Source organism: Apium graveolens, chromosome 10 (genome assembly GCF_009905375.1).
Source record: "Apium graveolens cultivar Ventura chromosome 10, ASM990537v1, whole genome shotgun sequence".
Lineage (NCBI taxonomy): Eukaryota > Viridiplantae > Streptophyta > Magnoliopsida > Apiales > Apiaceae > Apium > Apium graveolens.
Genome location: NC_133656.1, coordinates 115,728,816 through 115,744,228, shown reverse-complemented (window position 1 = coordinate 115,744,228; position 15,413 = coordinate 115,728,816).

Genomic DNA, 15,413 nt, shown 5'->3' with positions numbered 1-15,413 from the left:
AGTCAATTTCAAGAAAAAGATATGCACTTATGATGGTGGATGACTACTCAAGATATACATGGGTAGAATTTATGCACTCTAAAGATGAAACTCCACACACCATAATTGAACACATCAAGAAGATTGAGAAGCAGGCTGAAGATCAAAATTGTGTGAAAAGATTGAGGAGTGACAATGGAACAGAATTCAGGAATGCAACCTTAACTGAATTCTGCAAAGAAAAAGGCATTGTTCAAGAATTCTCAGCAGCTAGGACACCTCAAAAAAATGGTGTAGTTGAGAGAAAGAACAGAACATTGGTGGAAGCTGCTAGAATAATGCTACAAGATGCAAAGTTGCCAACTAGTTTTTGGGAAGAAGCTGTGAACACTGCATGATATACTCAAAACAGATATCTCATTAACAAGAATCTTGGAAAATCACCCTACTCAATCTTGTCTAAGAGAAAGGCTCCTGTGAAGCATCTTCATGTGTTTGAAAACAAGTGCTATATTTTGAAGGACAACTCTGAATATGTGGAAAACTTTAACTCTAAATTTTTTGAGGCAATTTTTCTGGGATATTCATCGTGAAGAACTGCCTACAAGGTCTATGTGCTTAAACAAAAGAAAATTATGGAAAGCACATATGTTACTTTTGATGATGACAAGTGCCCAGGCTTGGAAGGCCTTGATGTAAATGAAGCTGAAGCCCTAAAGTTTGAAAATCTCAACATTGATAGTGATTCTGATAATGAAGCTGAAGTCAACACAGATCACATAATAGATGAAGTGTCAACTGAACAAGTGAATCATGAGAATGGAAGTTCATCTCATGAACGTGAATTTGATAGTACAAACTCAGGGGGAGAAAGAGAGGAAGGTTCTGCAAGTCATGCCAATGGTGAGTAAAACACAGAAAACTCAAGTCAACAAACTCACACCAGAAAGTGGGATAGAAGTCACACTAGAGAAGCAATTATTGGTGATCCAACTGCTGGAGTGAGGACTAGAAGTGCAACTGTAGATGAATGTCTTCATGCATATTTTCTGTCACAAGTTTAGCCAAAGAAAACTGAGGAAACCTTCTTGATCCTGATTGGATATCTGCTATACAAGAAGAGTTAAATCAATTTGAAAGAAATAGAGTTTGGAAATTGGTTCCTGCACCAAAGAATAGAAGTATAATTGGAACAAAGTGGGTGTTCAGGAACAAAATGGATGAAAATGGAATTGTCACCAGAAACAAAGCAAGGTTGGTTGCTAAAGGGTACTCACAGGAGGAAGAAATTGACTATGATGAAACTTTTGCTCCAGTTGTAAGACTTGAAGCAATAAGGATCTTTCTTGCATTTGCTGCACATTTAAATTTCAAGGTATATCAAATGGATATGAATAGTGCATTCCTTAATGGTGAGTTGGAAGAAGAGGTTTATGAGCAACAACCACCTGCCTTTGAAGATCCAGAATTTCCAAATTTTGTTTACAAATTACTGTTAGGACGAAAACACGCGCTAAAATTACACGCAAGTATACGCGTTCGCAAGTAATATAGAATATTTTCTAGTTCGTTCCCACAGATACTGGTTTAGGTTAAATTCAGAATGTGCCCCTATGGATCAATGGATGATTATCGTTCAATGCTAAGACAAGTAATATGAGATGTTTTATAACTAAGATTAAACTAACATGCAAATAACTAAGAGATTAAGAGTGATTTAACTATCTATCTGAGACAAACATGGGATTCTAACTTCATTAAATACGTCATTCAAAGTCATTCTTCTTAACCTTAACATGCAATGGTGATGATAACTAATTAGATAACACGAAACTAGTAAACGCCAACTTTCATTGTACGAATACCCTACTACCAGACATCCACATAAGAGATAAAGCTAAATGGACACCAATTATGTTGAGACCCTATATATCTATATAATTTGACAACATAAAGGTTTAATGCATAAGTTATTTATCGTGATTACATAGGGCAAACAAGATGGTTAAAATTACCTACGAATCATGCATAACAAATACATGAACCTATGCTAGCATGGCAAGCTCTAAACCTCTATATTCACTGTCGCTTCAATAGAGATTAAGTTCGCGATGCTCATAAGACGAATAAGCACAATCAATACTAGGATATCATACAATCACCGCACATTAAGATCCATTCCGTCTTTCGATTATGCCCTGAAATGCAAAACACTACAAAAACACGTCAAAAACCCAAATAATCTGAGTACAAAACACCAATTCAAGCCTTTACAAAGCGTTCTAAGTTGATATTAATGCCACTTATCACACCCCCAAACTTGAATCGATGCTTGTCCTCAAGCATAACAGACTCAAAAATAAGAAAAAAAAATGCATGAATGCAACTAACATGAATGCAACGATCCCCTTAGCATAACTAAATCAACCAATGAGCAAAATCTCAACGAATGCAATTATTCGCACCAGTTCAATCAAATCCCACAAATCAACTCACAAGCCAAAAACGTGTGTGTGTGTGTGCAATTGCTTAACAGATATACTCTCGAAACTAGATCAATAATCATAACTCACCACTCATCAAGACAATCACAAGGTTATAAACAGAATAAATGATAAACTCAAAATGACTGACAACACTTCAATTTTATCATAGTTATACAAGGATTCATGCTTTTATTGATAACACATAACAAAATACATATATGCTTATTTGACCGTGCAATGAGCGAGGTCCACAAAAGACTTATGCAATAATACCCATGTAGTGAGCGTTAGGTTAGCGGATCCCAGACTATAAAAGCCTTAGGTCACTAGGCACAAGGTCCCCTAGAACTTAATAACTCGAGTATTAAAGAGCCCACACGTGATCAATTATGCATAACACAAATATTTTTTCTTTTTTTTTCTTTTTTTTCATAATTTCTGAACGAGTGTGTTTCGCTCCATATCGCTCAACCCTAGACTACTCATATAAATATGAGCCGTCTACTGGCCATTTGACTCCTAGCCACAACTAGCATTGAAATTTAAGTTTTTATCCAATTTTAAAAATCCATGTTATTTCGTCACTAAGAGAATATCATAAATTCTAGACATAAACAAGTGATTAAACCTCAACAAACAAACAAGCCATGATCATGATCTAGCACTCAAGTAACCTATAAGACTTAGTGAAAGTTTTCTTGTTTCTAGCATGCAAATCAATTCGTTAGGACTTAACATTCCTTTATACGACATCACTTCACTCGAATCAACATCACAAATTAATCGGAAAAGCAAACTAAGGGATCATGATATAATGTCAATGCAATTAAATGCAACATACTAACATGATAACAAATATGCAAACAAAAACAAAAATAAATAAATACATGACAAATATGCAAACTATATGAACTAAACTATCATGAATATGCATCTATATGGACTCACACACAAATATTCCTTAACTACCACCCCCAAACTTAAAATTTTCACTGTCCTCATTGAAGATAATAGCAAGGAATCAAGGCATACATACTCGAAATCAGTATGATCATCACCCTCCGCGGGTGGAGTGTCAGGAGGCGGGTACACAGAATCCTCTCCAAAAACTAGCCACTGGATGTCAACCCCCGTGGCTCTAAAAGATGTACCCAATGCCTGGTTAAGATCCCGTACTGCTATGGATGTCATACATCGTATCCATCCACCTCGTCAAGCACCTATACTGTGTCGAGCCCAAACCAGCATTATCCTCTGCATCCTGATGCTACTGCTGCTGCGAAGAACCGGCCTCACCCATCTGATGTCTCCACGCTGCTCTACGTGCCTGAGTCGAACCACCATCATAAGTCTGATCGGCTGGATGACCACCCGGTAAATGATCATAGGTGTACCCCAGGCCCTTCTCATCAGCCTTCCCACCATACCACTCTTGCATGCTCAAGATCGTAGAACTTTCAATGAGGGAACTAGGTAATTGCAGTTGCTCGTGTGCGGGCCGATGAACACCCACCGCCACACATAGCTTAGTCACAATCGAGGCATAAGGAATAGACCCTGTAGTGCTCCCACGCAAAAACCGCAGAATACCCTGATAAATAACTGACCCGAGATCCACATAATCTCCCTGCAAAATCCCACATAACAACCTTGCCCGATCCATAGTCACATCATGCATATGAGAAGAAGGCATGATGTTTGCACAAATAAACGCATTCCAAGCACGAGCAAACCTGTTCATGGATGAGGTAGGGAAAGTGAGATACTTGTTTGATCCCCTCTTGAACTTTCAGTGAGTGTTTGGGATACACAGAGTAGCAACAATTAGATCCAAATCAAAATCCTCTCCCGTCTTGTTCACCCATTCCTCCTGAGTTGATTGTCTCTCGGGTTGGTTGATAACCCTACGAATAACCTCCGGGCTGTAGTCCACCGTCAACCCCCGCACCACCTTATACCCATTCTTATCCGCTTTCACGTTCGCATAGAACTCACGAACGATACTCATAGGCACAGCAGTGGCTTCCTCACAAAATAAAACCCAACCCATCTTTAAAATTGTCTCAAGAAGCTTACCATCCTTACTCGATGGTAGAAAACCCCTCTCCTTCACTATTTGCTTCATCAGCAACCTTGCATACTCCGCTTCCACCTCCGGAGTAACAAACCTAGGCCTAGTACCCCCAACACTCGAAGATTCGGTAGTAGCGGGGTTGGTACTGTTGCTAACCTGAGTGCAGGCTCTCTTGGGTGCTGTTGAAATTATTAAAGTGAGATAAGAGAGATGTATTGAGAGAATTAGGGTTTGAAAAGAAAGGTGATGGAGATGGATGTATGTATATTTAGAGAATTAGAATTAGAATTAGGATTAGAATAGAAGTGGGTTATGAATATGGGTTTAGTGGGGATAATGGGGGTTTTTTAGGAGTAGAATTCGGGTATGAAGGTAGTGTATAACTGATGTGTGTATTTGTTTTTTCTGATTTTTGAGTTTTCTGTTTTTTTTCTTCAGGAGGTCAGCGCGGCCGCCCCGCTTGGGAGCGGGGGTGCGCCGTGTTTCTGGAATTTCAGCGCGGCCGCCCTGCATCCCAGCGCGGGCACGCACAGTTTCTGTTCTTTCAGCGCGGCCGCCCCGCTTCCCAACGGGGGCGATCCGTGCTTTTGGAAAAAAGTCCATATTTTTTCTATTTTTCTGATTTTTTTGTGTTTTTTTCTGGTTTTTCTTCCTTCTAGCTTCTACTAATGTACAACAAACATAGGTTGCCTCCCAAGAAGCGCTTGGTTTATGTCATTAGCTTGACATAGAATTCCGAGATCACGTTGACAATAAAACGACACTAACCAACTCACGGGTTGCTGTATTTCCATAGTAATGCTTCAAACGTTGTCTATTCACCTTGAATGCTTGGCCTGGATCATTCTCAAAAATCTCCACCGCTCCATGTGGAAACACAATTTTGATAACAAACGGCCCTAACCATCTCGACTTCAATTTTCCAGGAAAAAGACGGAGACGAGAGTTGAACAAAAGAACTTGTTGCCCCGGCATAAATGATTTGAGCACTAGACCCCTATCCTGCCACCTCTTGACTTTCTCCTTGTACATTTTGTTGTTCTCATACGCTTGAAGTCGGAACTCGTCAAGTTCATTCAACTGAAGCATCCTTTTCTTACCAGCTGCATCCATATCAAGGTTCAATTTCTTTAAAGCCCAATATGCCTTGTGCTCTAGCTCCATAGGCAAATGACATCCTTTACCATAAACCAATTGAAACGGTGACATACTTAGCGGAGTCTTGAATGCTGTTCGATAAGCCCAAACAACTTCATCCAGCTTCAAAGACCAATCATTCCTCGATGGACATACAACTTTCTCTAGAATACGCTTGATCTCTCGGTTAGACACTTTAGCTTGACCATTAGTCTGAGGATAGTAGGTTGTAGCAATGCGATGATTCACATTATATCTTTGCATCATAGCAGTGAACTTGCGATTGCAGAAATGCGATCCCTCGTCACTGATTATGACTCTTGGAGTTCCGAATCTTGTGAATATCTTCTTGTGAAGAAAAATAAGCACTACCTTCGCATCATTTGTCGGCAAAGCTTTAACTTCCACCCATTTTGACATATAATATACCGCCAACAAGATATACTGATTATTCACTGTCGCTTCAATAGAGATTAACACGTTATCTTATAAGTTCGCGACGCTCATAAGACGAATACGCACAACCAATACTAGGATATCATACAATCACTGCACACTAAGATATCGAAAAAAAATAAATATTGAAATTCATAAGTAAATCTGTTAGAACCCCACAATAATGATTAGTTCATAACCGAACTCATCATCACCGTGGGTTCCGATGAAAGCATGGTAAATAAACTAAGTCTTTATAAACTGAATAAATAATCAAAGTACATTAACAAGAGTATTAGGTTCAAACAATCAAGAAAACAAGCATCCAAGATTACAACTTAAGCAAAGAATCATAAGTAAAAAGTAGGTCTTCTTCTCCTTCATTGTATTGTGCTATTAGGTCTTCTCACCGTTATCTCCTTGCTCTCGTATATGAGAAACTTCTTTTTTTGAGTCTTTAAATACAAACCCATCCAATCAGGATTCCAGCAGTTCAGTCTTCTATTCAAATAAGGATTCAAAATTTTCGACCTAGCGCGGCTGCTCTATGATCCCGCTCGGCCGCTCTGAGTATGGCGCGACCACTCCCAAGTATAGCGCGACCGCCCTGGCCTTCTGGAAAAAACTGATTTTTCTGCTTTCTTGCTCTCTGCTTGCTGGTTTCTTTTGTGCACTCGACCGAGGCTTCATCCTAACACTCTTCTAGCATAAAAATAATGTATGATCCATTCCTTCTTCCAATTATGCCCTGAAATGCAAAACACTACAAAAACACGTCAAAAACACAAATAACTCGAGTACAAAACACCAATTCGAGCCTTTACAAAGCATTCTAAGTGGATATAAATGCCACTTATCAGTTAATCAAGGCTCTATGTGGACTAAAACAAGCACTTAGAGCTTGGTATGATACACTGTCAGAATTTTTGATTAAACATGGATTCACTAGAGGAACCGTTGACAAGAATCTCTTCTACAAGAAGCATGGTGATGATATGATCCTAGTTCAGATCTATATGGATGATATTAAAAGGAATCAAATTTGATGGTTGTGAAGAGAATTTTCAAATACTTGAAGGGAACTCCAAATTTGGGATTATGGTATCCTAAGGGAACTGGTTTTGAAGCTGTTAGATACACAGATGCAGTTTTTGGTGGATGTAGAGCTGACAAAAAGAGTATTAGTGGAAGCTGTCAGTTTCTTGGACAAAGACTTGTATCCTGGTATAGCAAGAAATAACAATCTGTGTCAACTTCCACAGCTGAGGCTAAATACATAGCTGTTGGAAGTTGCTATGCTCAAGTGCTTTGGATTAGAAATCAGCTAATGGACAATGGCCTAGTGTTACACAAAATTTCAATTATGTGTGACAATACTAGTGCTATATCTATTATGGTTAATCCAGTTAATCATTCTAGAACAAAGCACATTGATGTAAGGTACCATCTTATTAGAGAACATGCTGCAAATGGTACCATTGAGCTCATTTTTATTCCAACGGGAAAACAATTAGCTGATATTTTTACTAAACCTTTGGATGAAGCAACTTTCACTAGACTTGTTAGGTGAAATTAGAATGTTAAATTCTTCATCCTAAGGCAAGAACTCAGCTAATGTTTTGTAACAGATTAATTTCTAGTAAATCAAAATTAATTTGATTTAATTAGAAATTAACTGGAATATGAATTATAAATTTTTCAGAAATCTCTGTCTAAAATTAAAAATTAGCTTGGAAATTTTCAATTCTAAGAAAGCTGTCTAAATGTTGATTTGCATTTTCAATATGCAAAACTAGCATAAGGAGGAATCAAAGTGATCAAAAGTAATATAGAGAACTAAGTTCTCGATAAGTCTAATTGACTTATCGACAAGTCATTTTAAGACTTCTCTAGTGAGTTCTCGAAAAGTAAATTTTCTGACTTCTCGAGGGACTTCTCGATAAGCTTTATGACTTATCGATAAGTCATTGTGGAGTTCTCTATAAGTGTTAACTTAAAGAGTTCCCTACAAATACAATTTTAGACTTACAAATAACTCAGAACTGAGATAATTTAATAAATTATTTTGGTAAAATACTTTTGACAAAAAACATTTTGATTTTATTTTGTTTTATTCAAATAAAAATTAAAAACTAATCAGTCAATTTATGACAAACTGAGTATTTATTTGACATCTCGACAAGTCAGTTTTAGTTTTCTAAAAGAGTAAATTAAAATGACTTCTCGATATGTAATTCTCTTTTCAAAATGACTTCTCAATAAGCAAACTCCAAACGTCTATTTTTGAGTTCTCGATAAGTCATTTGTTTTTACTATAAATACTCAGACATCTCGACATACACATACTTACGCCTTCGAGAACTCTAAGTGACCTAGAGTTTTCAATATCAAACCAATTTATCTCATTTCAAGCTCTTTCTCTCTCATTTTTCTTACCCATTCTTTCTTACTCAACAACAATGGCACTCAATCTTGTTAGAGTTGAAATCCCCAAACAAAGAACCAACTAGCTTGCTTTCACTGATGCTAATCAAGCCCCTGATAGTTTCAAGGGGTTTGTCAAATTTTGTCAAAATCTTATCTTGCATGTGCTTTAACTGCTAACCCAATCATGTACTTGGATGTACTGCAATAGTTCTAGACAACAGCTGTAGTAAGAACAGTGATGAATGACAACTCTGTGTTCATGGTGGTAACTTGCTCAATTGGAGGCCAATAATTAGAGTTCAATGAGCAAGATGTGAATGCAGCTTTGGGTCTTCCAACTGCTAATCCGGCGGAGGTGCCAACACATGATGAGCTAGCTGAGTTCATGGATTTCATCAACTATGGTGGAAGGATTAACCTAGCAAGTATGAACAGAACAAACCTAAAAATGGAATGGTCCTTTGTGTTTGATTCTATAGTGAGGGCCTTCACCTGCAAAAAGACAGGGTATGACAACATCTCAAGTGTGGTGCAATAGCTGGTGTTCTCAATAGCCCACAACAGACACTTGAATGTTGGTCTATTGATCCTGGAAGAACTTGCTACCAGGATAACAATGCGAGTAGATGCAAGAGGTAAGGAAATTTTCTTTTCTAGTTTTATTATGTCTACTTTAAATCATAAATTATCAAACATACATTTGCTTAATGGTATAGACAGCACAAAAATAAGAAATTGTAACCAAGTGTCCAAAATTATATTTGGCTCACTTACTACAAAGAACAAGGTAACTGTAAGTCTAAAAATCACTCCATTTATGATGGAGAGGTTTAAGACTTACCCTTACCCCATGCCTGACATGAGATCAAATGCACAATCTAGTACAGCTATGGTCCCTGAACCCATAGAAGTACAAACACAGGACAACCAACAGGGGCCTTCCCAAGCTGAGACCACTTCCTCTATACCACTAGAAGCTAGGAAATCAACCACTTCATCCTCTCAAAAGGGTGAAGTGAGTAAAAAGAAGAGAAAGCAGGCCAACCTGACAATCATGAATGAGAGTGGGGAGGAACAAACATAAAAAGAGTCACCTTTGGTCAGAAAACCAGAGAAGGTAAAGCAATCTGAGTTGACCACTATAGCCACCTCTACATCCTCTCAAAAGGATGCAGCTGTAAACAAGGGACAAAAACAGATTCTAGAGGCACCCTCTCAAAAGGATGTCTCTATTAAAAAGAGCATTAACCCAAATGCACCTTATAAAGAGTCTACACAATCATCACTTGAACAAATTCAAGTGTATGGAAGGAGAAATAAGGATGACACACACAAGGAGAGCACATTTCTTGAAGCTCCCTCATCTATTCAGGGGGAGCTGCCAATACTCAACACTGAAATTCAAAATCTTATCTCTAAAATTTCTTCTTCCTACACAGAAACTGAATCTAATTCTCAAGTGTAATCTCACTCAAGTGACTTGGTTCAAGAAACCTTGCTCACCACCCAGACACCAAATTTAGATGGTGAGAGGCTACTAGCTGGGGTAGACCTTGATGACACCATCACAAACATGGGGGGTTCATTATTTTTTACTGAAGACCCTATGATGATCACAGATGCACCTTTATGTGCAAATCAGCCTTCACAGGCTGTAAGGTTTGAGGGTAGTACTCCTGATGGGGAGCTATCTAAATCCTCTCCAATTTAATAGGAGGTTCCTGTTACAGGAACAACTCCCCTCAAAACCCTAGCTGAAATTACACTAACAATTGAAGCTAGGAGTACAATTGCCAATGACCCTACTATGGGAGAGGCAAGAACATCATATTCATGTTACAGTGCTTTGCAAGAAGCACAAGGGTTTGAGGCTGGTGCACATGACTGTAACTCATCTGAATCCCCTCCAATTCAACTGGAGGTTCCTATCACTAATGGAGAATAACAACATGTCATAACCACAGTATAAACTGTGAGTAAAACTGTGACTCCTGTCACAGGTGATTCTGTTACCTTATCTCCTTCACACCCAACCAATCAACCTTCCACCTCTCAACCACAAGAACCTCACCTCATATCCCAATGGCTTCAAGAAGCTGCATCTCAACCTTCCACAGTTGCTAATCTCGTGGTTGACCAACTTGGTGGTCTTGCTCAAATATCACAACATCTTCTCACATCCAACATGTCCAATCAAGACTACCAGGCCATCATGCTATCCTACCAGACAGATGTTGAACAACAACATGCTAAAATTGTTGATGAAGCTTGTCAGGATGCAAACTGTGATAAATGGCTGGACAAGGAATTTACAATTGAAATGGATGCTGTATTAACCCAATTCAGGGAGGAGTATCGAACCATCTTGGGGAGCAATGCCAGATCCTTATCTCCACAGGAAGTGTATGATGCAGTAAATGAAGTATACAAGGCACAAACCAAAGCTTTTCACAACTTTGGAAAAGCACTTTAAATTACTCTGACTGAGCACCGAGATAAAATTATGAAGATGGTTAGAGAAAAGATGGATCAAATCATCCCTTCATAAACATGAATCAAGACCAAATTCATAAATTTTTCTGATCAAGTGGAAAGATATGATCAAAGTAGAGTGGAAACAAATGTCAAAAATCTAAGAACCTCATTTGTAGCCCTGCATGACCAAGTTCAAAACCATATCACTCACTCCAATGATTCAAGACTGAAGCTGGATCAAATGCATTCTAGCAGATACACTCCTTCAGCCTTGCTCATGGAAGAAATTAAGAAGGCCGTGCAGGACACTTTTGGGGTCTCTACTTCCTCCACATCTCAATCCTCATCTCACATGCAAGTTCAAGAACTTCAACATGAAGTGTCTTCTCTCCAAATTTCTAATGACTCACTTAGTGCACAAGTACAAGCTCTCACATCCTTGGTGTATAGTCAACAAATAAACATCAAAACACTGGTGGACTCTCACAAGCATCTCCAAATGCAGACTTCTGTGGCTTTGGGAGCCATCATGGGGAAGCTCAACATACCATTGCCATCATTTCCTAAAGCTATAAGGCCAAAAATACCAACTCCCCTACTCATTCCTGTTCCCAAGACTAAGGGGGAGATAGAAGCTAGGATTCAGCAATTCAAGGATGTTGGTAAATCTAAGGAGCCTATCTCATCAACTAAGCATGGCCAAATTTCTTCACAAGCTCAATCATTCCCAGATGTAGGAAAAGACAGACTCATCAAGGCTGTAGAAGGACCAAATCAAGATCTAGAATTCAGTGAACTTCTTGCAGTCCTGAGAATGTCTCTTCAAAACAACTACATCATATACAAAAGAGCATTGGCCAAGAACATCAACTTCATTAGGGTAGTGGTTGTGAAAATTGATAACTATTTGGAGAAAAGAATTGTTGCAAACATCAATGATGGTGGTGTGGATGGATGTCTCCAAGTGTCTCTTCCAAATCTCAGAACCTTAAGAGCAAATGAGCTGGATGTAGTGATTGACAAGGTACATGTAGTCATCACAGAGGACACCCGATTACTTCATGAACTCAAAAAGGCTCAAATAGATGCTTTTCCTGAAGCTTATCTATATCCAAGCAAGAGGGTGTCCTACATCTGCTCTCAGACCAAGAGATGTAAAATCTTCAATGTTCCCAAGAACTGTGTAAAAGGAAACATGAGGTTGACCATGACTCTTCAATCTGATCTCAAATGCAAAAAGCACAAGAAAATTGAAGATGAAGAAATGATCAGAATCCTTGAAAGGTATCTTGTGAATGTTGACACCATGTTGCCAAGCTCACAATTCAATTTAAAGGATGACAAGGATGATGATGAGTAGAAGCAAAATGATCAACCACCTTCTGGCTCAAATCCAATTCAATCCTCTAGAGCAACTGGCAGCAAAGAAAAGAAGAAGGATGAGAAGAAGGAAGATGAATGGAAGAAAGGGGATGAAAGAAGAAGGAAGAAAAGGCAAGATGGCTCAGAACCACAACAACAATAAACCCTACAAATCCAAATCAATCAGACTCAACCCACTACACCTTTTAGCTCAAACACTCAATCATCTCTCACCTCAAAGCCAAAATTTCTATACAAGCCAACTGCAAACTCTCTTCTCAAAATCTCAATCACTACCAACCAAACTAGCTTAAAGAAAATCACAACCCTACCTTCATATAAACCACCAACCAAGATTCACTTTAAATTTGTTGGGAGAAAAACAAAGCAACTGTAAGTTACTGAGAGATCTCTCTGGATTGTTATGATCAATCTGACTTTCTACCACTAAATTGGTGCCTCACAGATGAATAGTACTTTTAACAGCTAGCTGAAGAAATAGTCAGAATCTGGGTTGTGTCTTATACAAAAATCATAATTTATTATGATGATGGTTTTTTCACTTTACTTAGAAGTGACCTAATGGACACACTTTCAACCATAAAATCCAAAACAGTGATCAGTTTGATGAAGGATAACGATACAGTCATAAGGGCCTGGAAAGCTGTATTTTGTGTATGGGTAAAAGAAAGGGATGAGAGAATTGCAAGGACAAAGGCTGAAAAGGAAGAAAGAGATAGGAAGTATTTAGAAGAACTTGCAAGAATTGAGAAAAGATCAAATGAGCTAAAAGAAAAAAGGATGAGCGGACTTTCCAAAGATGGACATTTTCTGAACATAAAGGTTGGCAGATTCTCCAAATTTAGAGCTGGTTACTTAAATGGTTATTCATTGGATGAGTGGCTCAAGCTTGTGGAAGCTTTAAGAGGAACTGAAATTATAGAAGAAATGGAAGTGTTAGTGACTCTTAAGGATCTCATTAGAAAGGAGCCAGACTATGAGGATTTTATGTAATGAATACCTTGTTAAAACTTCTATAACCACTCATGTTAAATATTGTATTTCTGTCAGTTTGTATGTAAATTTTAAATTGTACATTGTAGCTTGGGGTTAGTCTTGTTAACAGGCATGAATTTATGATAATCAATCTTCTCAAAAATTGGGGGAGATTGTTGTGCAAGACATGCCTGTACTATAACAAAACTAAGTCAAATTGACAGCCCTAAGTAAGTTGTAAGATAATCTAACTTTGCATTTTGTATTGTATCACTTAAGTCTGTAAAAGTGTAAATAGATTAGACTGGAGTATTTTTCTGTAAACAGTCTCAAGCCTAAGAATAAACTCTGGAAGAAGATCATGAAGATCATGCCTCAGGGAAAGTGTGAAGAAGCTTGAAGTTGAATAAATCTATTTTAGGAAAAACATTCCAAGTCAAGAAATCTACAAGTCACAGATTAAGTCTTATAGAGAAGTCATTCGAGAACTCCAGAATGACTTATCGAGAAGTCAAGGAAAGCTTATAGAGAAGTCTCAGAGATATCTACAAGCCAAAATGAAGACATGAAGGTTGGAGATATCGACAAGTTAAATTATCATTAGAGATCTCAGAGATATCGATAAGTCAAAATATTATTAGAGATCTCTGAGATATAGACAAGTCATTTCTGTACTAGAGATCACAGAGATATCGACAAGCCAAAATGAAGACATGAAGATTAGAGACCTCGACAAGCCTAATTCTCTTATAGAGAACTCAGAGACTTTGATAAGTTAAAACAACTATAGACTAATAAGAGATCTCAATAAGTCATTATACTTATCAAGATGTCGAGTTCTCTAAATGACAAACTGGAGATCTCGATATAAAACTCAAAGTACAAAATGCAGATAAGTTAAGGATTATCAATCAACAAACAAATCAATCACTGATTTGAAAAGTCTACAAAAAGCAGCTTGAAAAATACATGATCAAATGCCAAGATTATCTGACAAAGAAAAGTCACAGACATGCACGATTTGCAAAGATACACTAAGCCAGAAATATAAATTTTTAGTTAACTTAAAGTAGGGTTTAGTACATGCTATTGCATACTATGTAAAACCTGTGTTTATTGTTCTATAAAGTAAACACTAGATGCTTTGTTTTAGATGTAACAAAATAGATCTAGAAAATTTTGTAACTCTCAAGAGAGAAGCTGAGTTCTTAACACACCAAGAACCCATAAATTTGTAGCAAAATACTAGCTTGATTTTTATATAAAATTAAGTGAGTTTTGAAATATTGTGTGCATTATCTTTAGTTCAGTTAGCATAATATTGTTACATTTCTTATCAGCTTTGTTCACCAAGTTTAAGTAAATCAAAAGTCATTAAAATTGTCTAAAACACATTCACCCCCTTTGTGTTGTATTCATTACCTAACAGCTGGTTATGGCCTCCCGAAAATCGTGACACTACTTCCAGGGCCGAACGATTCAAGTTTTCACCGATCAGCCTCTAAAGAAGATTTTGACAAGGCCCGAAGCCTCGGGAAGGGTCGTAGCCTGGTCCATCGAATTAGGAGAGTTCGACCTTGAATATGTCCCCGGGATGATAATTAAAGCTTAAGCCTTGGCTGATTTCATGGCCGAATGTACGTTCTCGGGGCCGCATGATCTCACCCCAGAAGAACAGCTCATTCAGACTCCAGAGAAATGGAGCTCTTTATGGATGGTTCGATAGCCGGGAAAAAAATGTGGAGCCGACTTAATACTTTCCAGCCCCGAAGGGTTCGAGATATGTCAGGCCATAAGGTTTGATTTTCCCTTCACCAATAACGAAGCAGAATACGAAGCACTCCTGGCGGGAATGGAGTTAGCCCAAAGCCTCGAGGTAAAGCACTTAAGGGCGTTCAGTGATTCAATGTTAGTGGTTAAGCACTTCTCCGGAGAGTACGAACAAAGGGATCCTTGGAGAAAGGCTTCTTTATCATTTGAAACTTTTGAGCTAAGTCAAATTGGCAGGGAGAACAATAGTCGGGCAGATGCCCTCTCCAGGC